Consider the following 9,007-nt stretch of genomic DNA (forward strand, 5'->3'; position numbering starts at 1 on the left):
AGGAAAATACTGAAAGAAGTTGGATTGAGTTATTGACTTGTATGATAGTTCAAGGCATAGATGTTTGACTGATTGTATAAATATTATTATAATTGTGGTTATTCATTTACTATTAGGAGGGTCATTGATAAATTGGATTGGTCATATATGGTTAATGATTGGTATTGCATTTTTATTTGGGAACTTTAGATTGTATTTTTGCAGGTCATTAGAAAATGATTTGTGAGGGATTTGTGAAGTATTTATCATATGGTTTATGATTGGCATTGCATTTTTATGTGTGAACTTTAGATTGTATTTTTGCAGGTCATTAGAAAATGATTTGTGAGGGATTTTTAGAAAGGTATGTTCATATTAAGTTGTCTTACTGTTGCTTATCCGTAGTTATTTGGAATCATCACTTATATTGCTGCAAGGATAATTATCTATACATGTGGAGGAAAAGCTTCAACAACAATTTATTTAACCATGTTTGAAGATTTATGAACTATTCGTGAAGTACACAACATATATTTACTCCAAATATATTTCAACAATCTACATTTGCTCAAAACCTATATTAACTCAAAATATAGTTCAACAATCTACAAGAAAAACCAAAGTTTATTTCTGATGCCAATTCAAGATTAACTCAATTAACTACATCAGGGCATCACTACTACCTCCCACTCAAGACTTCAACACCATGGATAGCTTTTTCAGGAGAGGGTTGAATGTCGTAGCCAGATAAACATTCCAGTTCCTACTCCCCTTTACTGTACCTCATACATACTACGGAAACAGCCGATAGTATTCCGGAATGAGTTCGGGACCCCCAGCAGAGCAGCTCAGGTGAACAAGAGCATTATTATCTACACTCTTGACTGAACAACACGTGCATTGGTATCCTACCAGAACTTGGTTCCTGTGTGCAGCTTGGCTCCACGGTTTCCTATTTAGGTAAGCTAAATGCATACATGTTGAGTCTTACCTTCGCTACCACAATACTATAAACGACAAATTTATTTTCCATTACCTGAGTGACATAAAAAAAATAATAGTCACTTCATGTCCTGTAACTTGCTGTGTGGATAATTTCGTCAAATATATTTACACGACCAACAAGAAAGAAAATTGTTAGAGATAAATCATTAAAGTGTTTAAAGTTGCAGAAAATTTACCTACTTTCCCTTCGTTCACTCATAACAAATAATTTACATTAAGAAAACCATCAACATAGTGAAGATTACTTTCCGGCGCATGTCTAAGTAAGGTTGCTTTTGACAGCTAAACAAAATCATTGAACTTTAACTTATCCTTAATGTATTCGTAATTTACTGAACGATATGCACTTAACAACTTAACAAAATTTTTCAATAGGTAATGAAAAATAAATTTGTCGTTTACACTATGAAGAGTCCAATTATACGGTTTCTACAATAAATACAAAGTATTGTACGGAATTTATAACTGAGTTAGGAAAGTGATGCTTTTGAAATATGAAATTATGAATTGAGTTAATAATGAATTGTATTGTATTACTACAACTGTTGTAAAAGATTAAGCACATTTTTTGTATGAATTACTTTTTTCAACTGACTAATAAGGGGGAACAACTCATATAACTTTACTTTAGTATGCTAAAAAAGAGATTACTTTTGTTTCCTTTCATTGAAAACACAAAATTCAACCTCTGATAATAAATGAGATGTAATGCTAGGCACCCTTTTTAACTCAGTGCTATTTACATGATAATATGATTTTTGTTTGTACAATATGTACAAAAAAACTTAACAAATAAAACAAAGAAAACACAGAAAGACAAGCGATTACAATTATCCATTTCCTAGGACTTTCTGTTCCTTCGTTAGCTGTAAAAAAATATTATCAGTACTTAGTTTAACTTATTATAAAAGCTTTATTTTGGAATGAATGCTATATTTTTTATTTTATTTCTTTTCTCCAACTTACATAAACTTTATTGATATGTAAATTAAATGATTTTGTTATTTCATTCAAATTCAAATCTTTAAAATTAACACTTACAATGGGCCATTCCAGTTAATGTCTGATAAAGGGGGATAGATGGTCCTTTCTGAGGGGTGTAAAATTTTTACATCTTAGGGGTTGTAATTTTTGTTTTTTTTTCATCCGACACGTACAATTATACGCTAAAAACTTCTAAGGGTCTTGCAGCAGTAAATAGTTTGCAAAGTAAAAATAATTACATCTTAGGGGTTACAAAAATGCCTATGTCAGATCTTAGGGGTGCTTTGGTATCTAGACAGTTTCGTATCATACATTTATCTGGTATTTTATTTATGACTGAATTGAATTTTGTCCACAATACAGTGAATAGATATTTATACAAAAAAAATGTTTTCCCGCCAATCAATGTATTATTACATTTGTTAAAACTCATTATAGCAAAAAATTCAGGGATGGAAGGTATCTTCTGACAGGTTGAAATGTCAGCAAAATTCTGATGGGTATAGCCCTTGCAGTAAAAAATTCTGATAGGTAAATTTTTCCCATGAAAACCCATCCACCCAATATGAACAGAAACTCTGATAGGTATTAATTTTTAGATCTGATAGGTAGTTTTTCATGATGTTTTTTCTGATACCTATAAAAAAAATTAATTCTCCCCATTCATCCCCACCTGTCAGAAATTAACTGGAATGGCCCAATATAATCCATTGATGTGAATGGTGTTTCCTTCTTCTTTTTCAAGCTCTTTCACTCCAAATTAAATAAAAAAGAATATATGATATCAAACACTCACATTTTTCTTTTTCTCTTGTATCTTGTTTTACATGTAAGAAGTGTGGTTATGACATACTTTATATTTTCTTTATTGTCTTTACTTAAATATATGAAAAATATACACTTATCTTACCTAGTGAAATTTTTTCTGTGGATGTTACTTCTTCTGCTCTGGAAGTGTATGTTTCAATGCTTGTGTCCTGAAAAAGTTAGTCATAACAATGAGTAGTAAACATTGATTATTGTCTTAACTGTTTATTTTTTTCTTTTTAGAATCAAGTTATTGATTTAACATTTAATAATGAGCAGGAGCCTATGGAGGTGGAAAATAATGCTGCATATGGAAGCAGTAGTAGTAAACAAAAGATGTAAGCATAACTCTTTTATAAATATAATCCTTTATATTACAATGATCGTAATCAAAATATATTGTTTAACATGAGTAAATGTGATTTATAGCTAATGAAATAAGGATTTTTCAAAGCTTATAAAACAAATTTATGACATCGATCAATTCCTTTACATAGACATATGTCTTTGAAATATAAAACACTATGTTAATTTCCATAAAAAAGGAGATAATTATTTCAACATTTTCTATGTATTTACGTGTACATTATTTTCTTATCAGGACATATCATTAGAAAAAGAAATAGAAGAAGCGAGTGAGATATATCTCAATGTGAGTATATATATATATTTTTCAACAATAATTAAATTTTTATCAATAATGGAAATCAAAATATATATCACGTGGTTAATTTCTGTATATGGTCACATGATTAACATTTCCTAATAAGGTATACAAAAATATCATATGCTTTCCTTACATGTCATATAATTAACTTCCTAATATGGTAATCATGCTAACCATTCAACTATTTTTTCAATTGTAAAATTTAATCAAACACGATGTACTTACATACGATGAGCATTCTTCCCCGTTTACCACTATAATTTTCCCTTCCACTGTGTCACATAGCTCTTTATTTGACAACGATAGTTCAAACACACAAGTGCCTTTAACGTGGACATTTTGAATCTGCTCGCGTTTCATAATATAGTTCATTAACACTCTGTTGATAGAAGGATCTATCTCTCCACTAAAGAATTCAACACCATCACCTCGACAATCCATTATATCTTCACTTCTATAGCATTCTGCTGTATTTGCAACACTTCCCACACGGGTTATTGATAATAAACAACACACGACAACAAAAACAAGGCGATCATCTTCAATTTCTATAATTACAGTGTGAAGAGGTTACGTCACGTGGATGAATAAAGGAAAGCTTTTATTATCTTTACTTGATTAAAAGAACGATTTTTTTCTTATATTTTTTGAAAGAAAAAAAATTTCATCATATTTTGTTTGTTTTCTTATCAAATAATTAATTATTATTTATTACTAAAAATGAATACTTAATTACAATTGTATATATGTTTTAGGAACCGATGGAAGTGGATTTTGTGGACACGTTGTTGGACGATCAAAAAGGTTATTTTAAGAAGAAAAAAACAAGAAGTAGCGGGGAGAAATGAGGAGAAAGAAGAAACTATGTTAAATAAATGTTTATCAAATGAAAGGTGTTATTATTTTTTGTTTAAAGAAACTATATATAGATGAGACAACAAGGTATTTTATTTTTAAACAAACTAATCGAGAAAAGAAAGAAAATATCAAGAATTTACAAAGAAAAAGAAAGAAAAACTTTTTTTATTTTAACTATCCTTATCTCGACTAGTTTGAAAGAAAATAAAGTTAGCGGTTCGTAAATATTTCTTCTTTCGTTCAATCTGTGATGTAGAGTATTTCCTGTAAAATTAAATATAGTCTCTCTCTTTCCGTTACAATTAATTCCATTTAATCAAACAAAGGATCCGCTAATTTTGTCTGAAATCAAATGGATTTGAATTATCTGTATATTAATGTTATCCTCGTTTAAACTTCTCCACCTTATTATGTGTCTACTGTAACCTATCTTCAGATAACCTTATACTTCGCCACTCATTGTCATTAACATCTGTGTACCAGATAAAATAACCCAGCCGTATACATTCTATGTCGAATCTAACCAAATCTGATGTAACAACCGACACAGTTAAATAAAATTAAAGATCTTACCGATGGTTCATTTGTCTTGACTTTCTTGCTTTGACCCGCCTGATTGTCTCCTTCACTCTTTCGCTTTATTTTAACATGTTCGTTTGCTAATTTTATAACACAATGAGCTAACTTGACCAAGGCATTAGTGTCCAGTGACTCTTTTAGAATTACTTCTATTCTTTCAATGTCAACATCGAAACTTTTTGTTATAGATTTAATGAGATCGTCACGATCAAGTGTATCTAAGGATTCTTCAGTAAATCCATGTAACTCTTCCGCATGTACAGAATTTTGAAACTTTATGATAACTTCCATTAACATATCCGAATTAAACTTAATGTCACTAATGAGTTTCATCTTGATAACAGATCACTAAAAATTAGCACGCTGATATTACGGCACAGCCTCTGAGCCAAACTGATGTCCAACTAAGATAATCTTATCATTATATATGCCTATGGTCAACCAATGAGAATAGTTGTTAACCCTTCACAATTTTTTAGGACGGGTAGTATTTTTTATTCTTTGTCAGTTCAATGAACTAGTCCTCATTCATGCCATTGCGAAATAAGTCATTCACATTATCTTCAAGGGTTTCATCTATCTTGGCACCTAGAGTTTCACGAGTTTTAACTCTTTTAGTCATTGAAGCAAATTTATTGTCATCAGCCTTCGACTTCCTAGGCGGGGCGTCGACTTGGTCATGTTCTTCATCATAATCATAGTTTTAATTATCTTAACCAACTTGAGTATCATCGTACTCAATTCTAAGTATTGTCTTAGCTTTGTCTCGCTTCGAGAGATTCAGTAGGTATACCCAATAACACATGGATATGCCCTTGCACTCATCAACGTTATCGAGTTGTCACTGCCGTGATGTTAGGTTATATAATTATGACAAGAACTATTTGTTCTCGTCCTGAACATGCATGAAATATTTGTAACTGGACGTTAAGCAACCAACAATCAATCAATCTTGGCGTCACTGATGAATCTTATGCAGACGAAGCGCGCGTCTGGCGTATAAAATTTTAACCCTGGTAACCTTTGATAACTAATTCTAATGGTAGATACAAATATACATACACCGGGCGTCTGTCTGTCCGTGTGTCGTTCCTTCTGGTCTCTTTAGCACTCTCACATGTACTGTTCAAAGATTTAGGATGCAATCACCAAATATTCCTAAAAATTGGTAAACATTTATTTTTCTGAACAAGCTTTAAACTCCTAAAGTTTACTTACATGAAGACAACGTGATGTTATGACTTAAAATGGTCTGATGAAAAGTCATGACTTTCCTTCTTTGTTCATCAAGTCCTTAACCGAGGCTGAGTTGTTTACATAGCTGGGTTCAGACTCAATTTTGACTTTCTATCTGTCATTGAATCAAAATTTGCATTCCTAAACACTGGGAACATGTTCCACAACTTCTGCTTAAAGTCATCACTTGTCAAGTACATTTCCAGCTTTTTTGGCACTGTTCTTGTTACTTTTATTTTAGAATCAGGGTAACCTGAAATTATGAATAACATTGTATTGGTAACTTGATATTAATAATAATGTTACCAGGCAAGACATAAACATATGTTTGTTTACTATTCCCCACCAAAGGGTATAGAGTTTGGGTAAAATATTTAAAGCAGTCAACCCATTCCAGCGGCAAGTCTGTATATACCTTCATATTTATATAGGGAGTAACACCCTAAGCAGAAGTAATGTAGGTATTTTTTTTAAATGTTTTTTTTTTCTCCCAAGACAACTCTTTGGAGAATCTGAGGTATAGCACGTAGGACCTACACTTGCGACTCTTTGTGAAACTGATCAACTTCTTTTTTCATCGCTCTTTCTTTGAAAAAAATGTCTTGTCCTTTTACATTCAATATACTTCGTTGTTTGACTTACTTCACCAGTGCCTATTCTACTACCTTTTTCGTACACTAATCCATCTATGTCATTGTTTACTGTATCTGTTCTACACACCATGGTTCTTGTCATCAGAATAATTGACGACCTTGACGGAAATAAGCCTCTACAAGTCACTTGAACTTTATAGTTCTGTCATTTCCATCTTGATTTGTGAACGTCTTAATTGGTTTGAAAGTAAAGTCAGTAAGACTTTCTTTGGTGTCTTCTAGTTTTCCTTTTACTGCTTTAGCTTTGAAAAAAAATCTTTGAAACCAACATTCCTGTCCATCTGTAATTTTCTTAATCCCCCTCCATCTGAATGAAATACTTTTTTGATTCCCTGTTGAAATGCGTATTTATTTGTATACGCTCGTCAAAATTTTGACGGGACGTATTATGGTATACAAATGTCCGGCGTAAACATGTCGCACCTTAACTAGAGAACGACTTATCCAAATTTCATTAATCTTAACAGGGTTGCTCTTATGATGGTCAAACGATCTGTATACTTTTCGGTTGAAATAAGAATGAATTTTTAAAAACATATTGATTCAAATAAAAACAACCCCACAATGAAACAAACTTGCATGTGTGATTTTTAACTTTTAAAATTTGAACTAATCAAATCTTGAAAAGCCTATTCTGGTTGGAAATCATTCACACAGAACAAACAAATCTGGATTAGATACTGCAGTTGAAGTATCTGCCTCTCTTTCTAAATCTGATCTAGAAACGCAACTACATTTGATTTAAACAGTGAGTGCAGCTACACTGTCAGTTACAAGCAGTACTATAATGAACAAGGGATAGGCACAATGACGGATATTCGTTTTTCACCAAAATTTAAATCGCATTTAAATGCGAAATATTTTAATTGTAAGAAAATAAGGAAACGCTCTTATTGTTTTGCGCTGTCGGATGAACTTAAAAAATCACATATACAGAAGGAATAATTGAGATGGAGGAAAGGAGAATCCTACTCAAGTTATAGGTTACTTTGATTCACGAAACCAACATCAGGTTCTATAAGTTATCATTCTTTTACTGACAAAAGTGCTGGTGTCTCATTAAATTGAGAGAAATTGTAAAAATGAGGATTAAAGATGAAAAACGGCGTAAAGCAAATAACAATCAATCTGATGGTACTGTTAACAAGTCTGAATTTTATATCTATAGGAATTATTGTGATTGACTTTTTCATCATCTCAATTCTGTCGAATAGAATACGAGAATCTAATCCCCTACTCTCAAAAAGTTTCTTCACTGGGGAGAAACATCAAAACTTTCTTAGAGTCATCTTCTATTCTTAACAGTACTATAACCCGTAGAGATCGCCATACACCTCCAATTACAGACCATTTTTGCAAGTCATTTTGAAGATACCATCTACATGTTTAATTGTTGTCAGTTATGTGTTGTTATAAGATGCAACATGGCAGGATAGATATGGATCACAGTCAAAAAAAGCCTCTTTAACTCCACAAGGGTGACTGGGGAAAGGAAACGACCGGCAGAAAAACGCTTGCCGAAGAGGGGCGTTCGTTTGGCTGTGCGGGATGTATAAAGTTCGCAGTCACGTCCGATCAGAATGGGGATGTTAAATCCGATGACTCGTGTAAAGAGAATGCCACGCTCTTTATACGTTAAGAACCCTTGCAACAACTCTTTGAGGGGTCCGTAGGTGGCCTGTTGCAAGGCAAAATTTCTGTCCCTATCCGATAAACCCTCATTTTCCAGTGGCAGTCCAAATTTCCCCGACCATCATCCCGGATGGCCTCTATTATGACAAGACTTACTCATTGTATTTATTGTTTACTTGTTCTCGTCCTGAACATGAATGAAATATTTGCCACTGGACGTTAAGCAATCAACAATCAATCAAAAACGGCCTCTATAACTCAACTTGGCATTCTTGACTCAATGCCAACATCTGTTTGATCTTCTTCCTCAGCCTCAGAGACATTCAAATTGTAATCATCAGTAGTGAATACGTAAAAGCATATGTTGTATATTTATAGCTAAGTTCTGTTAGTTAGACTATTAACGCCATGTTTCCTTAGCTGATTTGCTTGATAATGATAGTCTGCTGTTTGACTAGTACTTGTCATCATTCCCTCTAAAAGAGAGAAGGATGTGCGAGGTGGTGTATAAATATTGGATATGGTAGACTTAGGCAAGTAGTGTAGAACGTGCCAATTTTATATGTTAATCTATTGAAAGCTGTGCTTTACATCTGGAGACGGAATA

At 32.6% G+C, this 9,007-nt stretch overlaps 1 long non-coding RNA gene across 1 annotated transcript; it reads left to right on the forward strand.

The window, feature by feature from the left end:
• Window positions 1-2,955: 2,955 nt before the first annotated feature.
• On the forward strand, window positions 2,956-4,407 carry LOC127736552 (uncharacterized). Its single transcript, XR_007999016.1, has 3 exons — window positions 2,956-3,113; window positions 3,377-3,427; window positions 4,198-4,407. It is a non-coding gene; the product is annotated as an uncharacterized LOC127736552 (long non-coding RNA).
• The last annotated feature ends 4,600 nt before the right edge of the window (window positions 4,408-9,007 follow it).

This window comes from Mytilus californianus, unplaced genomic scaffold (assembly GCF_021869535.1).
Source record: "Mytilus californianus isolate M0D057914Y unplaced genomic scaffold, xbMytCali1.0.p SCAF_32, whole genome shotgun sequence".
NCBI classification, from domain to species: Eukaryota; Metazoa; Mollusca; class Bivalvia; order Mytilida; family Mytilidae; genus Mytilus; species Mytilus californianus.